Source organism: Gracilinanus agilis, chromosome 3, assembly GCF_016433145.1.
Source record: "Gracilinanus agilis isolate LMUSP501 chromosome 3, AgileGrace, whole genome shotgun sequence".
Taxonomy (NCBI): domain Eukaryota; kingdom Metazoa; phylum Chordata; class Mammalia; order Didelphimorphia; family Didelphidae; genus Gracilinanus; species Gracilinanus agilis.
In genome coordinates this window covers 12,383,513-12,403,593 of record NC_058132.1, presented here as the reverse complement: position 1 = coordinate 12,403,593, position 20,081 = coordinate 12,383,513, and the positions used below count along the sequence as shown (strand labels likewise).

General features: G+C 37.7%; 1 protein-coding gene and 1 pseudogene across 1 annotated transcript in view; one reads left to right on the top strand and one right to left on the bottom strand.

Moving 5' to 3' along the window:
- Positions 1–20,081, top strand: part of LOC123240749 (zinc finger protein 721-like) — a 172,653-nt gene that overhangs the window by 99,966 nt on the left and 52,606 nt on the right. The window lies entirely within an intron of this gene.
- LOC123239026 lies at positions 16,355–17,828 on the bottom strand (annotated as a pseudogene).

Sequence of the window (20,081 nt, the reverse complement as noted above, 5' to 3'; positions counted from 1 at the left end):
ACACACACACACACACACACACACACACACACACACACACACACACACACAGAGTCTCATGGAGTCATTAGCTTCTACTTGGTTAATTCTAATTTTCATAAAAAAAACATATTATGAAAAAAATGTTAAAACATGATTTTATCAATACATTCTGAAAAGATGATGAAATCTAACACCTGTTTTTTTTTAAATTAAAAAGCAATATAAAGCATAGAAATAAATGGAATTCTCCTTAACATGGTAAGTATTGTCTTTCTAAAATGAAATCTACACATATATAATGGAAAAAAAATTGGTGACCTTTCCAACAAAATAAGATAAAGCAAGGATGACACGGACACCACTATTATTTAATATTATTAGACAAGCCAGCTGTAACAATAAGTCAAGAAAGGGAAATTGGGAGGATAAATATACACAAAGAAGACACAAAATTTTTGTTTTTTCCAGATGGTACTATGGCCTCTCTAGAGAACCCTAAAGAAATTAGTTGTACTAGTACACTTAGCAAACTTGCCAAATATGAAATAAAATCACATAAATCTTCAGCACTACCAATAAAAAGTAAGCAGAAGAAATAGAAAAAAAATTTTAATGTAACTAATAAAATGTATTGAATACTTTGGTATCTGTCTACCAAGACACATGTGAGTGCAACTGTAAAACACTTTACAGAAATAGGGCCCTAAATAAATGGAGAAATATTAATAACTCATGGATAGATCATGCAAATGTAATAAAAATGACAATAACACTTAATTTAATTAGGCATACTAATGAAAATATCAAAAGATTATTGAGTTAGAAAAAACAATTATGAAGTTCACCTGGAGAATCATAATGCTAAAAATCTCAAGGGAAATAAAGAAAAAAATAAAAAGGAAAAAGGAAGTAGACCCATCAGTAGAAGATCTCAAAGGCAAAGGGTCCAAGGGACAGGGGCAAACTTGGGACTCCCTAAAACCCAGTTGACACATTAGTAGATGTTTTCAGAGAAATCTGGGAAGATCTGTGTGAACTGATAGTGATCAAACCCTTGGGAATGTAGTTTATATAATAAGAAAATCACAAAGAAAAAGAATTATGGATGATTTGAGGACTTGGATGAATGTAATGATTACGATTCTTGAGGACTGGTGATGGACTTCAGATGTTGAATAAGACATTTTGGGTCATGAACAATAAGGGAATTTGTTTTACTCAAGTAAACATATTTGTTAGAAGGGTTTCATTTTTCTTTTTTTCTTTTTCTTTTTTTTTTTTTTTAATTTCCCCAGTCGGGCTTGGAGTCTACGGTAAGATAGGCAAAGGGAGAAAAAGGTTGAAGGAAATATTTGTAAACTCTGCCTATCTATCTGTCTATCTATTTTTAAAATTACTTATTTCCCCATGAAAAAGTCTCCCTCTCTGCCCATTCATACTCAGCTCTCCTTCACGCTGTGCCCGGAACTCTTTCACAAGATGGAGCCTGACAGTGGGAGTAGGTAGTCCTGACTAACTTCCCCCTCTGGTGGCCTTCGTAGCTTCTCCGCTTAAGCGCACGTTAACAACCGCTGGACTACAATTCCCATAAAGCACAGCGGTCCGAGACGCTTCCGCTTCCCTCCTATCCAATATCAGAGGCAGGTCTTCGAAAGGAACTTCCGGGGTGGTTTTTCCTTTATTCTCTGGTCCCGCCCCAACGTGTTTACTTCGGCTTTCTTTTGTCCACAGGATGCTGCCTTTCGGCCAATCAGCGGAAGGTCCCGCCCCACTCGGCCTCTGGAGATCAGGACTTGACCAGATGAGGGCGCTTCTGTGAAAGCGCGCTAGGGTTGAAGACGGGGTTATCTGGGTTGAAGCCCTCAGGGCGCAGCCTGAGTCTTGGCCCAGCCTAACCCGGGTTGTGCGGTCCCACTGCTTGCGGGCCATGGCTGCCCCCAGAGCAGCCAGGGAGGAGGGATGGAGCCAGGGATGACCCTAGTGTGCAAGATGGCAAGCGCGGGTGGGGTGCCCTACCGGGCACTAGAATGGTGTAGACGCGACACGCTCCTGCCCCTCCCCCCCACGCCCCCAGTGTGGCACCCCCCCTCCTCGCCCCCTCCCAAATGGACCTGGATGTGGTCACATCCCTTCTTCATCTGCTGATGGCCCCTACTGTAGACACATCTCATATCCAGTAACCAGACCAGACGGGTGTAGACCTGTAGACGCTACTTGCTATAGAGCTGGAATGGTGCTGAGTGCGGGTGCACCTCTTACCCACATGCTAGAACTCAGGCCCCTGAAGTCCTTTTGGCAGCTCCATCTTCTCCCCCTGGGCTTTCTCTTTGTCTCTCTATCCCCCACTGCCTGGACTGCTCTCTCCTCCCTTACAACTTCTGAGCTCCCTGGCTTCCTTCAAGTCCCAACTAAGATCCCACCACCTCCAGGAAGCCTTCCCTATTGTCTTCCCTCAGCTAATTATTTCCTATTTATCCCGCATATAACTCGCTTTGTTACCTAATAAATGTTTCCTGATTGATTTGAGATGAGGTGAACAAAACTATCCAACCTTGGCCCAGTGACTGTGAAAGGGTCATCTGTTATCTCTGAGGTGTCTCTGTGATGTGCCCCTATTCTGCCTCCGAATCCAGTTTAGCTATGTCGTCCTGCCTGAGGGCAGCTTGTGCTGGCACCCAGGTCACTTTGCAAGCCTTTTGGCTGAATAAGAGCCACCGTTATTATTAGGAGTGTCTTAGTGATATTCTCCCAAATGAAAACCCGCTAATTATTCAGGATTTCTCTCAAATTTCAGTTTAATTTGTCAGTTAAGTCAGCAGCTATTTATAAAGCACCTACTATGTGCCTCACACCGTGTTAACTGCAGAAGCTACAACTGCCAAAGACAGGGAGTTCCCATTCTGATAGGGGAGACAGCCTGTGTGTAAATAAACAGGTACTTTACAAAGTAGATGAAAGGTAATAATACCAAAAGGGAAGGCACTGGCAGATTGAGGGAGCAGAAAAGGCTTCCTTGAGAAGGTAGGATTTGAGATGAGTATTGCCTGGAGTCAGGGAAAACATGTTCCTCAAAATTAAAACTCACCCTTAAATCACTAGAGAGAGGTGCTACGTGGGATATAGAATGAGTATTAGAAGTCTCCTTTAAATCAAAGAGGTTTCTTTGTCATTGCTCAGGCACCATGATACCTGTCGGACATTTTAAAATCATGAACTTGGATAGTTTGGTTTTTAACCTTTACCCTCTGTCTTAGAATCAATACTAAATATCAGTTCCAAGGTAGAAGAGCAGTAAGAGTTAGGCAATGGGGGTTAAGTGACTCGTCCAGGGTCACACAGCTAGGAAGTGTCTGAAGCCAGGACCTATTGTCTCCAGGCCTGGCTCTATCCACTGAGCCACTTAGCTGCTTCTAATTGGGTTTTTAACTTTAAGGAGAGGGAAATGGGGATAATTTTCCTCTCTCTCTCATAAAGTTTTGAGGAAATGCATTATAAATGAGAGCACTAATCAGTGTCAGCTATTGTCACCCATTTCCAGGTCCAGCAGAAAGTGGGGTCCAGTCAGTTCTCAGTTCATATTTACTCCCCAGACTTCATGCTAATTTCATCTTCACATATGTGTTATATGACTTCATATGTAGAATGGGTATCATATTCCTTGCCTTTTCCGTGGGTTGAGGAGGAGCTGGAGCAGGGGTCTGCAACCTTTTTGGCTGTGAGAGCCATAAACGCCACATTTTTTAAAATGTAATTTCGTGAGAGCCGTGCAGTGCTCACAGTGCGGCTCCTGTAACAGCACCTGAAAAAAATTGACTTTATGGCTCCTGCAGAAAGAGCCAGATCTGGCCCTCAAAAGAGCCAGATATGGCTTGAGAGCCATATGTTGCCAACCCCTGGACTATAGGGAATTCAACCTGATGGTCCATCTGGACTCTACTAGAGATCCTGACACAGTCATGGAGGCTGTCTCAACCAGGCTGGTAAAAGACAGATCTTGTCCATATCCTCTTCTCTATCCCTATTTCCATAAAGAACCATCTCACTATGTCTTCATATGAGGATTGCAATATACATTCACATTGTGTTGTTTTTTTTTAAACCCTTAACTTCTGTGTATTGGCTCTTAGGTGGAAGAGTAGTAAGGGTGGGCAATGGGGGTCAAGTGACTTGCCCAGGGTCACACAGCTGGGAAGTGTCTGAGGCCGAACTTGAACCCAGGACCTCCCGTCTCTAGGCCTGACTCTCAATCCGCTGAGCTACCCAGCTGCCCCTTCACATTGTGTTCTGAGGGAAATCTGAACTCTTCTGCTATTTGCCACAATTTATGATGAAGGGATATAAATGAAATAATTACAAATATATTGGAGGAAACCTTCCAGGACATAATGACATTTGTTTGTTCAAAAGAATTTATATAGTGATTACTATGTGCCAGCACATACGACTGGGCATACAAAAGAGGGGGAAATGAAACATTTCTTATCTTCAATGAGCTTCCATTCTATAGAGAAAATAAAACGTGTAGCTGAAAATTAAATCCAAAGTAGAAATTTGTCAAGGGGGGATGCTAGTAACTGAGGGTGGGATGGTCATAGGCTTCTTGTAAAAGGTGGGACTTCATTTGAATCTTGAATGAAGCCAAAGACTTGCATGAGACAGTGAGAAGGAACTGAATTCTAAACATGCAGGGGTGGGCTATACAAAGTCATGGAGATGGGAAATGGAATGTCATGAACAGAGGAAAGAAAAGTAGGCCAGTCTGGCTAGAACCTAGAGTGAATGAAGGAGAAGCATATACAGTAAATCTGGAAAGACAGGCTGGAGTCAAATTGTCCTAAAAAAGTCCTAAAGAGGGGAGTTTGTATTTGGTTCTAAAGGCAAGATGGAGCTGCCTAAGAAGAACTGTGCTTTAGGAGTATCAGTTTGGCAATTATGGGAAGAGAATGAAGAGGAGAAAGCCTGGATGCAGAGGGACAAAGTAGGCTGTTGTAATAGTTCTGGGCAGAGGTGATGAGGAATTAAACTAGTTTCCATTTCTTTGTTGCCTAAACATTGAGCTTTTGTGCAGCCTTTTGAGAACATAAAGATATGCAATTATGAGAAAACACCTTACATCACTCTTAAGATCTGACTGTATTTCTGCTTAACATAACCTAGGTCCTTGGTTGAGGGTCTCTAAACAACAGGCACAAGTAGTTTGGTTTCCCATCCACAAAGGTCTAGGCTCAAAGAATAAAATAAGGTTTTCTCTTAATTCCCCACCTTACCACCAAGGAGTGAGTTCTAGTAGGGTGTAGTGTGGTAGGCTCTATCTAAGGCAAGGTAAGTTAGTTTTTCCGTAAAAGATAGGAATTCATTCCTAACAGCCTATGGACACAAAAGCCAGGGTATGATGACTCAGCAGGGTTCTGACCAACACACCAATATCAGCAACACAGAGCCAGAGAAGTTATATTTAACTGTATTGACATTGTATCTTTACAGGGGGGTGGGTTGGGGAGTATCCCAGAGACGGGCTACATTTCCCTGCTTTGAGCATCTTTTTTTTCCTGACATGATTACAGATGCCGCCTTTTTGTAACTATTAGATGGGATACAAATGTCTTGTTTCATTTAAAACAAGTCAGGCTTGGCCATTACACATCATCTTCTTTCCACTCACAAGCACCATTCTAGTTCAATTTTGTACCACCCCTGCCCTGAGGAATTCCAATAGCCTACTTTGTCCCCCCTGCACCTAGACGCCCTCTCCTTTTCAAACCTCCCATAGGGAGTCAATACTCCCAAAGCACAGTTCTTATGATATTCCCTTTCTTAAGAACTGGCAGCTCCATCTTGCCCCTAAAACCAAAGATAAACTCTTTGGTTTTTAAATGCCTTCACCATCTGGCTCCAGCCTACCTCTGCATATTTATGCCACATGCTTCTTCATTCTACATAGGCTCTAGCCAAACTGGACTTATGTACAGCTTACTATTCCCAACATTCCACTTCCTACCTTTGGGACTGCATGGCAAAAGATAGCGCTCACGTTTGGCATGCAGCTTTTTCTCGTCACTCAGGGAATTGCTGGCTCCCTTCAAAATTCAAGACATCCCACCTCTTATCAGGAGCCTATCTGACCACTCACTCTGCCAGTTACTAGTGTCTTCTGTAGATAGTTCTAATTCTAATAGTTCCAATAGTTGTCTTCTTTTGATAAAATGGAAGTTCCTAAAGAATGGGAATGATTTCCTTTTCATCCTTTACTTTTTCCAGTATCATGTGCTGGCATAGAAGCCACTGTATAAATTAAACAAATTATCATTATGTCCTGGGAGGTTTTCCCTAATATATTGGTATTTTATTTAAATTCCTTCACAATAAATTATGGTGACTGTGAATGTAGATTGTGATTTTGTATGAATGCAAACTGAGACTAACTTTTCATGGATAAGGGGAAAGAGAAGAAGATATGATCAAGGTCTTCCTGCTACCAGCCTGTTGTGCCATGGCCCCCATGACTCCATATGTCAGGACCTGTAGTAAAGATCAGGTGGATGATTATGTTGTTTCCTATAACAATATGAAGTACTTGCTGTGCCAGGTACTCTGCTGAGGGCTGGGGGCACCCCCCTACTTGAAAAAAGCCATTCCTGCCCCTAAGGAACTTAGATGGGAGAAGACAACACACTTAAGGGAAATGTAAAGCAGATAGGAAGAAAAGGAGACTGCCCAATGCAAGGACATGATGGAGAAATCCAGGATTCAAGAAGAGAAGAGAGGGCTAGCCTAAGTGCCCTCCTTTTGTGGAGGTTCTGGGAAGAGTCCCTCTCCTTCTAAAGGATAGAGCAGAGAATACCGATAAGTTGAGTTTCAAGGCTGAGTAATTTTGAAGGTTGAAGGGGTTTCTAGAGCATCATATAGGTCCAGAGGAGGGCAGCTAGCTGGGAAATAGCAAAATAAGATGAGGCAGACACGATGGCACTTTGACTTTTTAATGCTAAGGTTTATTCAAGCAAAGGTGTATAATAAGCAAAGATATCCCTGATGTGGACACATCCAAAGTGGCTTTGTGCAGTTTTCAGCAGCTGGCATGAATTGGGGTGTCATGTCAAATCTGGGAAGCTAATGTGGGGATCTGGCTAAGGACTTTTAAATGGTTTACATTACTTGTCCCTGACCCAAGTCTTAACTACATACAGTAGTGGGTCTCAAAGCAAAAATTCCTGCAGGCTTAGTGGAATACATCCACTGGTGGCTCATGTCTTTATTCCTGTACCTTGTCAAAGAACCAAGAGCCAATTCTACCCCACACTTTATCCAACAAGCCTTACTCCACAAAAATGGTTTTGAACACAGGCCGTCCTTCATCTCTCTTGTGTGGCCAGATAACACAAAATAATCCACTTGGGAAATAGATATAAGGGTCTTATTTTCATGCCTACAGGAAGGCCCCTGAATCTCCACACACCCATATTTGCTGCCTTGATAGAGTTTCTTTCCAAAATGAAAGTGAAAGATTTCCAGAGACTGAAGACTTTCAATGTTTTTCTCAGGCCAAGATTTTTGGAAGATTAATAAGATGTGTGATCTTCTACATTAATTACATTTTAAGGATTAATTATAGAATGCATTCGGTTGCACAAATGATTAGTTTGACTAGCTTTTGCCAATAAGCCAGCACGAATCAGAGAAACAGATTTTATTATACAAAGTGATACATCCCAGAAGCATGTGCTGAGAATGCATCATTCACAATTCAGCTAGTAGTATTTATACATGAAACAAAGGGGGAAAAAGGATGGCTGTTCATTATAGTGCAGCTGGTTATACAAAGAAAAAAGGATGTTTGTTAAGGAAAATTTATTATTATTAGATATAGGAGATAGAGAAGGGATGTGCCCTTGTTAGTATAGCTAATTTCATTAAGTCAAAGGGAGCTATTTATCAGGCTAGATAAGGGATGGGGACATTCCAGAGAATATTGTGTCCTCTTTTCTCTTTCTTAATTTTTAAAGCAATTAAGTCTTTTGTATCAATTATAAGAGAACCAGCTGTTGCAGTTGGTCCTTCAATTCACACAGATGTCATACACAGCAAAATTGCAAATACAAAATAAAATCATCAGTTATGTTCTCCCAAATATTCACTTGTAACAATTTCTCCTTTGTCCCTAGGTAAAATCATTTTTAATCTTTGGGCCATGTGATGTAAGGATGAGACTAGGTCATCTTGTATAGCAAAATAGGCAACTTGGTCCAAAGAGGATTATAGCGGTTATGGAACAAAAATATGCAGGCTGACAAATCATAGAAAATTCTGAACATTCCCTTAAAAACTAATTATCATGCCAATCAATAAAACTAAGAAAATCTAAGGAACAAGAAAATGCAGATAAAAAAACTGAACAAAACCTCTCTGGAGGGTCATAGTAATTTCTAAAAAAACAGGGCCATCAAGGCATAATAGATAATAAACATAGTTCTACTGTCAGAGCAGAAAACCAAAACAGAGAATAGATCATAATATCCACTTAGAAAACAGATTTCCTTTTCCATCATCTTGGGTCTAATTTCATGAAGTTGAGTACTTCTGGGAAATTCCATGTCTAAGTTCTTTTCCACTGTCCTTGATTATGATCCATAAATTGTCCAGTTCGATCTACTTAAACTGAGACACTTATGTCTGAATCGACCTCTTGGTGTCTTTAACTGAGGGGCTAGTTATCAAAAGTGCATGAAATGGGACTTTTCACCTTGTTTGCAGAGTGTTCTTTTGCAGAGGTATTTCCTTGACCACTTTCCAGGTTTCAGGTCACTTATGAAGATTCTTTAAGTAATAATTCTGTCTTTAACCTGTTGGTGATAAGACTTAATACAGTTTAGTAAGGCCTGGCAAACCCAATTACAATGGTTTTCCAATAATTGGGTCACATGGCGAAAGTCAGTACAAGTCTTACAGAGTTAACTGTATGCACATCAGGATTATAGGAAGAACATCGGATTAGGTCGCCTGTAATTCATCTGGAAGTTTGGAGTTTTAATATATTCACATACTATTTTTTCTTTGAATTTCCCCTAAACCTGCATGTGGTACAGATAACAAGCATCGCTATAGATAATGCTAACTATAGACAACTGCAGAAAGGATCCTTTAGGTCTTGACTTTGTAAAACAAGTCCTTCTGTCTCTTGATACTGCCAGAGATTTCAAATAGAAATGAGGGAAAAAAATCTAGCTCCCATTTAAGAAGCATTCCCAAAATAGGATATAATGTTAAGTTTTGGTTTAACATCCATTTAACCATCTCGCACATAATGAAATGCTTCGGAGAACTTGCCCATTTAATGTATGAGCTTCAAAAAACTGAGACAAATCTTTCCCTAAATCCAAGTGCTTTAGGATTGTGTGGCTGTAAAAGGTTATTGAGTTTAACAAGTCTTTTATCCAAATACTTTGTAAAAAGTATAGTCATACATACTAAGGGAAAGTGAAATGATCTTTGGCCATTTGCTTAGGGCAAGCAGCACTTTCTATTGAGGAATAGAAAATATGAATTCCATACTTAACTGTCCCCATATTTCCATGGATGCTTAAGCTACTGAGAATTTTAGTTTCGACGTATAAAACCGTAAAAATATATTGCGCTTCTAGAGAATAGCAGAGAATTTTACCTAGCCGTCATTTGTTTTCCCAGAGTGTCAAGTTAATGCTTTCAAAATCTCACTGAACCCTTCCTGACCTATTATGTAGTCTGTCAAGGACCACAAGTATTTCTCTTTTCTTCTCCCAATACATAATGTCTGTATCTCCAGGTATAATAGTTTAAATTGTCTTGTGTGAAAGAAATAAATAGCATTTATTTCCTCTTTATCCATTCATTTTTTAAGAATCATAATTTGAGTTTCTTGACAACTAATTAAAATAGTTCTACATATGAAAGCCTCAATTCAACTTGAGCTCTTATAATTACTAAAAACATATCCTAAAACGGTTCCTAAAACATATCCAAAGCCAGTGTATTTAGATATTTGTATAGATAAGCATATGTGAAATTTAAGTGGACCTGAAAAAAGTTCAGTAATTCCTTATTATCTCCAGGACAAAATCTGAAATATAACATTTAGGACCATCATTGTTCCTCGGACAACTGGTACAATAGCTAAAGTCCTAAGGCTACTAATACAATTATCATATTTTTTTTACAAAATGAATTTTACCATTTCCTTAAAAAAAAAATCAAAGCTTTTCTCTCTTTATCCCATATCACATAATTCGTCCATGAGTGTACATGTTCTCCTCATATCATTCATAAAGAATGTGATATTTTAAGGACATAATCTTATACATGAATATTTAAATATAAAACAATGAACAAGGAGATTTGTCCTAGTCATTTATAATAGAAAGTTAAAATGAGTAGTAACCACCAATGAATTCCAAGTAGTTAAAATAAAACCAATAAGGTCCTTCCTCCCTGCATTCCAGTACAGCAGCTCAGAGATGCTCGAGGATCGCAATACTAAAATTTGTGAGGACTTTTACAATTCGCCTACCAATGGTTGTAGAAAAAAGGGAAGAACATGGCTGTAAACAATATTAAGAATGTTCCTTTAGATTTAAGCCTAAAGGCACAGACTAACAGTTCATAAATATAACAGGATAGTTTTCTTAGCTCTGATTTCAGGTAAAATTCATAGTAATGTGTTGGAACAGCCAATCATGCAATAGTTTTACATTTTTCACAGGGCATCATGCCCAGGCAGAAGATTAACTACGTGGGAAATTTCGCTATTTAGAATGGAAAGAGCACAACTGAGGCAAGAGGATCCTGCCATTATCTTCACAAGGCTGTCTTTTCTCAGTCTTCCCAGGTATTTATAACCACCATTTCTCAGAATGCATTCTCTTGAGGAGCTCATGGATTTCTCTTGAATAGTGGATTACTAGCTGAACAATAAGTCAAATAGTTACGCTTCAATTCCACGCCCAGAGCAAATTAAATTATAGTCCCAAGAGGTTAAACTTCCTTAATATAGCAAAATTCCACTATTCATATCTTAGGGGATACAGCTATTTTTTTTTGTGGTTACAATAACATTCAGTCAAAATAAATCATTTAAAAAATTTATCGTTGGTGATACATAGGAAATGTTAAAAAAAAACAAACCTACCTTTAATTCATGTATGGTGGTATATTCAGACGCCCTGACATCACAACAGTTAGTGAAGATTAAGAAAATAATCACATTCTAGAGTTCTAACAAAAAAGTGAATAAATGCTATAGTTCACTCAGAACTGAGGAAGGCAGTGGCTTCTATCAGCGTAGGCATCCCAAGGTACCATATTAATGTTTAAAGCAAAAAGAAAAATATTCTCACTGGGCCCTAGACTATATTGGCTCAAATATATAACTTCAACACATCTTTTTCCAGGTAAAATTTTACCTAGTTCAATTGTCATAAATGTCAATATTAATAATCCTTTTGCTATCTTAGCACCTACAGAGCTTTATTGTTACATATATTCTTTCATCTCTTTCTTCCACAGAGCTGAGATTTTATGAACTTGCCCAAGCTGAAGATGCAAAGGACGTGGCAAGTCCTTAAACAATTTCACAGATAATAAGAATGTACAAGGTCTTTAGGCTTTCGCCAAATTCTAAATAATTATCGTTACTGGTCATTTTTAAGGAAAATACACCCAAGCAAATACTTAAGATGGTTTTTTCACCAAAGTGATAATAGTCTCTAATACGTGATAGCTCAAGTTCATCATTTCACAGCATTCAGATCAAAAAAGGAGTTAATCTCCTAATAATACAAATGTAGTAAGTACATTCTAGGTATCATTTTTCAAATCACGAGCATTTCTTATATGGTTTCCCAAAACCACAATGTGAAAAGTTAGGAACATAATAACATATAACAATATTATGGATTTAAAACACAAAACAAAACACATTGCCCAGTCAAAAAAACATCAACTCAGCTGAAAGCATTCTGTATTATCTTACAAAGAAAACCATTTCATCCATCAATTTGGGCATCCTGTATTAGTTGCATTCAGAGACCAGTAATTAAAATCAAATTGTCATGGAGAGAGCACCAGGCCTGGAGTTGGGAGGACCTGGGTTCAAATATGGCCTCAATCACTTTCTAATTTGGTAACCCTGAGTGAGAGTCACTTAACCCCATTGCCTAGGGCTTGCCACTCTTCTATCTTAGAATTGATAGTAAAACAGAAAGGGTTTTATGAAAAAATTGAATTGCTTTTATACTTACAAATATGGCATCAGCAATTACCATGTAGAACACAGATCTTACTGTAAATAGTAATTTTCCTTGATTTACCAGAAGCCAATATAAATTTAAAAATGTAATTGCTTAATCTTAAATTTTGCTTCATGATTTCAGCTACTCTTCCACATGACCAAGAATAACAAAAGCAGTTAAATAAAGCTTGGCGGTCACGAGAAATCTCAAAATTAACTTTAACAATCTCAGGAGGAAACAAACACTTCTCCAAATGTATTAATCATTTTAGAGGCAGAGACTTTCCTAGTCTCCTTTTATCTAGACTAACTATAGGATTTAAGCTAAACTTTTCTGTAATACTTTACTACCTTCTTGGCTTTTCTTTTGACCAATGCTGGACATTGAGAAAGCTGGCAAAGATAAGGACTATGCCAACTTGGGTAAAGAAAATCACTATTTTATATTCCTGCTCTTTGAGAAATCCTACCTCTTAATTCTCATTGCCTTCTAATTAACCTTTGTAGTCACACTGTATAAGTACAAATGTTCTCCAAATATTCTTTAAATTTCTCTTTCTTCTCTTCAAAACTTAACCTTGAAGGGCAACTAGGTGGCTCAGCGGATAGAGGGCCAGGCCTAGAGACAGGAGATCCTGGGTTCAAATTTGGCCTGACACTTCCTAGCTGTGTGACCCTGGGAAAGTCACTTAACTCCAATTATCTAGCCCTTACTGCTCTTCTGCCTTGGAACCCATACTCAGTATTGATTCTAAGACAGAAGGTAAGAGTTTAAAAAACCAAACAAACCAAATTAACCTTAATTTCCACTTTAGTGATTCAACCTTTCACTTCCCTTCTCTACTTTCTCAATCTCTTACACTTTATTTCCCAATCATATCCCACTCCCTTCCCAAAACTAGTTTTCTTTACATCACCAAAATCCCTCCTTTCCAAAGTCTATTATACAATTCCAATTAACTGCAAAACTTTTACTTTTTTCCTGATCAAAATGGAAAAGTCAACATTTACAGATAATTCCTCATTTTGTTGGGTAAAACATTTCCAATTTGCTCCTTTAAGAGCTTGCAAATGCAGGCTATTTTGATTTCTTTTTGCTTCTCATTTACTAGGGCAATACAATTCTATTAAAAATTAAAATATTCCTTTAAAATGAAATTTTGCTGATTAAAATGAGCCCTTCTCTCTAAACTGTATAGGATTGTTAAGAATTGCACTGGGGTTGTTTAGCACCAGATATTTGGAAACTGCAGACTTCGAAAACATTTCTTTCCTTTTTTTTCCCTTTTAAATGTTTAAGGCTTTCTTATTTTCCCTAGTTGGGGAAATCACCTTCCACTCTTACCTTTGTCACTCTTCAAGGAAAAGAGAGGATGGTAATGAGGCTGGAGTGTTGTTTGTATGTAATTTTCACAAAGTTTTCATTTTTTAAAATTCAAGAGCATTAGCCCCCAAACTCACAAGAATATTTCAGCTTTTATAAAAACATTAAAACTACATTTTGGAAACTCACAGTAAAGAAATCACATTTCAACCACAAATTTAGTCTCTAATTAGTTTACAATACATATATGTATGTGAATGGAAAAAAGGATTTCTTTTCTCTCTTTCTGTGGTTATTCCTAACCCAGCCAGAATTAACAACACAGAAATGAGACTTTATCTTTTGAAAGATTTGAAATTTGTGACATAAATGTTTTCATTTTCCCTCCCTATGGAACGATTACTGGGAATAACACAATTTAACACTGGAATGGGCTGGATATCTGGGATGAATATCCTCTGTCAGTGCCAGAGGTGATGGCAAGTAATAACAGAGGCAAGTAAGAGGAGTGAGAAGCTATTTAAATCCTTTTGCTCCTTTTACATTCTATAAAACATCATTCTTGGCCAGAACTCCAGTTCAAGGCAGCCAAAAGTCATACCTGGTAATCTTCCTGTGTCTGAATCTCTATCATTTTTACCTTTCTCTGTCCTCAAACCACTCGTTAAAGATAAAAGTGACCAGCAAGGGCATTTCAGAGACAGGTTTTTCTTGTCCCTCAAGGGCAAGGTTGTAAAGGACAATGGTATTGTTCCTTAAAAAATTAGCGTGGCGGCAGGCAAATGGCTCAGTGGATTGAGAGATGGGAGGTCCTGGGTTCAAATTTGACCCTAGACACTTCTTAGCTGTGTGACCCTGGCCCAGTCACTTAACCCCCCACTGACTAGCCCTTTCTGCTCTTCTGCTTTGGAACCAATACACAGTATTGATTCTAAGATAAAAGGTAAATGTTTAAAAAAGAAGAAAAAAAAGGGTACTAACTCTGGTTAATTGGTATCTCCAGAGAGGGGAGTATTTGAGACAAGTAGTGGACTAGATGGAAAATGTGACAAAGAATGTTAGCATTCGTCCTCTGGTAAAACCACATGAGAGAGTGGCTTTCTCTTTTCCCCAAGAAAAAAATCCATTAATTTTTCACAATTTGGATGACAAAATTTATTCACTTCAAGATCTACACAAATAAACCAGTAACTCATTGGTTTTGGAAAATGGATCTCCATTTTTCCTTCTAGCATTTGTAAGGTTTCATAATCAAAGGTACCAAATAATGGTCAGGGCCTTTCAGTAGAATAAGTCTAGGATGGTCATTTAATTTGAGAGTATGAGTTTAGACTCCAGCCCTTCCTAGAATTTTTTTTTTTTTTTTTACAATTCATCAAAATGGATCTAAAGACTCTATTCCAGAACAGAAACATTAACTAGATCCTATGGTGATGACTGATTACTCAAAGTAAAATTGAGCCTCATGCATCATTTTTATATGAGGCGTACATATCAGTTTCGTAACATCAATGTCTGGGATCATCCCTTGACCATGAATTTATGGTCAGATGATCTATTTGAGCTTTGCCAGTTTCCTCCAGTTCTGCCCAAGGTATAGCTTTTCCAAAGGTTCCTTGGTATTTTATTGCCAGACACCAGACTAGATCCAAAATTTAACAAAGAATTTATACAGGAAGGTTGGTCAAAACACTGAGTTACCCCAAAGGACACAAAGCCAAGTCACACAATACAAAAATACACAAAATAAAACTAACTTGTCTCTGTTGACCTCTTGATTTGGAGCATAAAAAGTACTAGATTGCACCTTTATCAGCCCTTTCAGTTCCCCATCTCTAGAAGTTCTTGAATTGGTGAACTACTGGTACATGGTTGGAAAGTTCTCAGAAATAGAAACCTGTAAAGGTTGAACTGACTCTCCCAACCACGACTGATAAAATTATGGCATGAATTTTCTTCTTTGTTTGACTAGCTATTGCCAGCAAGCCAGCACAAATCAGAGAAACAGGTTTTATCATATACTCTGCAAGTGATGCAAATGTGTCACTCACAAGTTAGCTAACATTATATATTATAGGAAACAAAGAAAAAAACATGGCTATTCATTATAGTGCAACTGGGGTTACAAAGAAAAACACGTACTTATTAATGAAACTGTATAAAATTAGCTATAAGAGATAGAGAAGGAAGGGATGTGCCCTTGTTAGTATAACTAGTTTCACTAGTCAAAGGGAACTACCTGTCAGGCTAAACAACGGAGACTTTCCAGAGACGGTTGAGTTTTTCTTTTTCAGCAATCGAGTCTTTCTGTACTAACTTGAGGATGAAATAGAAGACATTATAGAGAACCAGCTATTGCAGCTGGTCACTTATTTCATGCAGGATTGCTAACACACAAAAAAAAAAAAAAAAAAAAAAGGTCAATACAGAACAAAATGGAGTCAGTTATGATCTTCAAAAAATTCACTCTCAACAATTCCCTTATGGTAATTAAACGATGATTGATGTTTAAAGCCTTTCCCATATTAATTACGTATATAGGACTTTTCTCTGGCATTTTTCTGGTATTCTCAGGGTATGCACCTCGCTGGAAGAGTTTTCCATATAGTTGTTATAATCATAAGGTTTCTCTGAGCTTAGAATTAATATTTTCCCACATTCATTACTTTTGTAAATTTTTCCAGAATAAACATTTTGGTGTCAAAGATGTATGCTCCAGCTGAAGGCTTTCCAACATTATCACATTAATATTTCCATCTTCTACAAATATTGGGGGGAGATAAATAAGCGATTCACTGATCAAAAAGGTTTTCCATATTCATCATGTTCATAAAGTTTCTCCTCAGTATGCTTTTTCTGGTGGGAGGTAAGCTGTGTTCGGAGAATGAAGCCCTTTCCACATTCACTACATATATAAGGTTTCTCTCCAGTATGAATTCTCTGGTGGTAAAGAAAGGATGAATTGTGTCTGAAAGATTTCCCACATTCACTACATTCATAAGGCTTTTCTCCAGTATGAACTCTCTGGTGGTTAGTAAGGGATGAGCCAGAGCTAAAAGCTTTCCCACATTCATTACATTCATATGGTTTCTCTCCAGTATGAATTCTCTGGTGGAAGGTAAGATGTGTGCTATGGACAAAGGCCTTCCCACATTCATTACACTCATAAGGCTTTTCTCCAGTATGAATTCTCTGATGAGAAGTAAGCTGTGTGTTCACTCTGAAGGCCTGCCCACAATCATTACATACATATGGTTTCTCTCCAGTATGAATTCTCTGGTGGTAAATAAGAGATGAATTGGAGCTAAAAACTTTCCCACAATCCCTACATTCATAGGGTTTCTCTCCAGTATGAATCTTCTGGTGGGAGGTAAGATGTGCACTCTGAATGAAAGCCTTCCCACATTCATTACACTTATAAGGTTTCTCTCCAGTATGAATTCTCCGGTGGTAAGTAAGGGATGTACTAGAGCTAAAAGCTTTCCCACATTCAATACATTCGTAAGGTTTCTCTCCAGTATGAATTTTCTGGTGGGAAATAAGATGTGCACTTTGCATGAAGGCCTTCCCACAGTCATTACATTCATAAGGTTTTTCTCCAGTATGAATTCTCTTGTGGAAAGTAAGCTGTGTGCTTTGATTGAAGGTTTTCCCACATTCATCACATTCATAAGGTTTCTCTCCAGTGTGAATTCTTTGATGGGAATTAAGTTGTGTGTTCCCTCTGAAGACCTTCCCACATTCATAACACTCATAAGGTTTTTCTCCAGTATGAATTTTCTGGTGATAAGTAAAGGATGAATTGTATCTAAAAGTTTTTCCACATTCATTACATTCATAAGGTTTCCCTCCTGTATGAATTCTCTGATGGGAATTGAGCTGTGTTCTAAGAATGAAAGCTTTCCCGCATTCATTACATTTATGAGGCTTCTCTCCAGTATGAATTTTCTGATGGTACATAAGGGATGAGCTGAAGCTAAAAGTTTTGCCACATTCTTTGCATACATGAAGTTTCTCTTTAGATTGGATTTTCTGATGCTCAGGAACATGTTTATTTTGCATGAAGTCTTTTCCAAATTCATTGTAATCGTGTGTTTGATTTACGTTATATACTATGTGATCCTGAAAAAGGTCTGAATTACACTTGAACGATTCCCCACCTTCATTGTGCATAGAGGGTTTTTCAGCATCATAACTCCAGCCTTCTCCCAACTTGGCACACTGTAGATCATCTTTTGAGTACTGTTCCTGGGCTGATGCATCCATAACGATATCAACCTTTGAAATAGATTCTTTTGTTTCAGCCTCAGTTTCCCAATCTGAAATGAATAAATGAAACAATAGCATTTACATATCTGTAGGGATGAATATTTATAAAGGTATTTTAACATAAATTATTTCATTTAATCCTTTCAAACAATCCTGTGAAGCAGTCTGGGGCAGGTAATGTTACATTTGGAGGCTCAGAATAAATTTAACTGATTAGTGAATGACCAAACTTAAAATGAGGGTAGACTAGCACACCACTGCAAATCTTCTGCCTAGTTTAGTCCAAGGCTCCTTCTATACAACCAAACAATATTTATTATCCTTATAAATAAGGATAGAAAGTCAATTTTGAGATAATAAATTAACAAGTATTCAAACTGAGTAGGTTCCAATATCCAGGTCCCAAAGAATTATGTCACAGTGTATCAAAACCACCTGCAAGTGTATGTTATTCTCTGAAAAATCATGAAGAATGAATGAGTTCCTAGAACTGTGAGAGATATTTTTTAATTGGGAAAGGGAGATTCTGAAAACTGTAACTGGCTAAGGTGGAGGCCAGTGTTATAGTCAGGCAATAGTATCAAACTTGAAATCAGAATATGTCACTAAAATTTTTAGCTTTAGTTACCTAATTTACAAAATAGGAATATCAATACCTGTAGGGATGTTATAAGGACCAAATAAGGGCTTTGTAGAGCCTCAAGAGCTAGATAAAGGTCACTTACCATTTTGATATCAATGTCTGATCAAATTTGAACATGCATTTTGAAATGAATCCTTGCCAATCATACCTCATTACTAATGAGAATTCATCCTGCTTTATCAGGAAAGATGCCTTAGCCATAATGGATCGCAATTTCAGTGGCATATTCTACAAATCTTTTAGGGTATCCCTTGTTGACGTGAGGAATGTTCCCAAGATATGCTACAGTTATGTGATCTGTGGCTGATTGAAATAACCAATCTAAAAAGTAATGTTTTACTAGATTGACATTACCCTGGAAAGAAGTATCTATTGCCACATATACAATAGGTTATGTACTTACTCTTTCTTCCTCATTTTTATCAGCCTTTAAAACCAAGAAGACATACTAATCATAATTGTTACTGACACAAAGCTAGGAAGGGCAACTAATATACTAGATAATGGAATCTAGCTTTAAGACTTAAAGGAAATGGAATGATTTGCTAATTATCTTCAAGAGCTTCAAGGATATGTGGTTTTCTGTGTGAATTCTTGCTCTCTGGATTACAACCCCTCTGCTCTTTAGTATTTCATTGTTTAGCATTTCTGTGGCTCCAGAGTTCCATCAGTTCATGGATAATCTGGCAAAGATATCCATATAAGATATAATTGCTGTTTTAAAATAGTTAAAGTATTGCCAACTGGTATCATGAAAATAATAGAGGAAATGAAAAAGGAATTAACAGCTTGGCACAACAGGTACAAAGCCATGCCCAAAAAACAAACTTCCTGAAAATTAAAACAGACCAAATACAAGGCAGTAACTCCATGAGAAAGAAGAAATGTTAAAATAGTTAAAAGACTAAAAAAATAGAAGAAAATGTAAGGTATCTCCATGTAAAACAGATAAGGAATAAAAAAATTAGAATCATCAATATTATTATATTTATAAATAATCATTTTAATACCTTACCTCCAAAAAAGCCTAGACATCCTATTTCAAGAAATCTTAAGAGAATACTGCCCAGAATTCTGAGAACCAGAAGGCAAAGCAGAAATAGAAAGAATCTACCTGTCACACCTCCTGAAAGAAACCCCCAAATAAAACCTCCCAGGAATATCTTAGCCAGAATCCAAAAAAATACAAGTAGTAGGTAGAAAAAAAGTGCCAATGAGCTACAGTCAGGATATACATAATTTAACAGCCAGCACTACAAAGGAGTAGAGAACTTGGAATATGATATTCCAGATGGCAAAGAATATTAGGTTCTAGTCAAGAATAACTTGCCCAGTAAAACTGAACATAAAGCTACAGAGGGAAAAAAAGGACCTTTAAAGAAACAGAAGATTTCCAAGTCTTCTTAAAGGTTTAAAAAGGCCCAAAGCTATGGAGAATATGAGAATTCAAACACAGGAGTGAAGAGAAACATAAAAAAGTAATAAATGAACAATGAGAAAAGATTAAATAAGGATAAACTGCTTACAGTCAAATAGAGGGAGACAAAATGTGTGTTCCTTCTGGACAATATGATCATCAGAGTTCATAAAGGGAGTCTAACGAGACC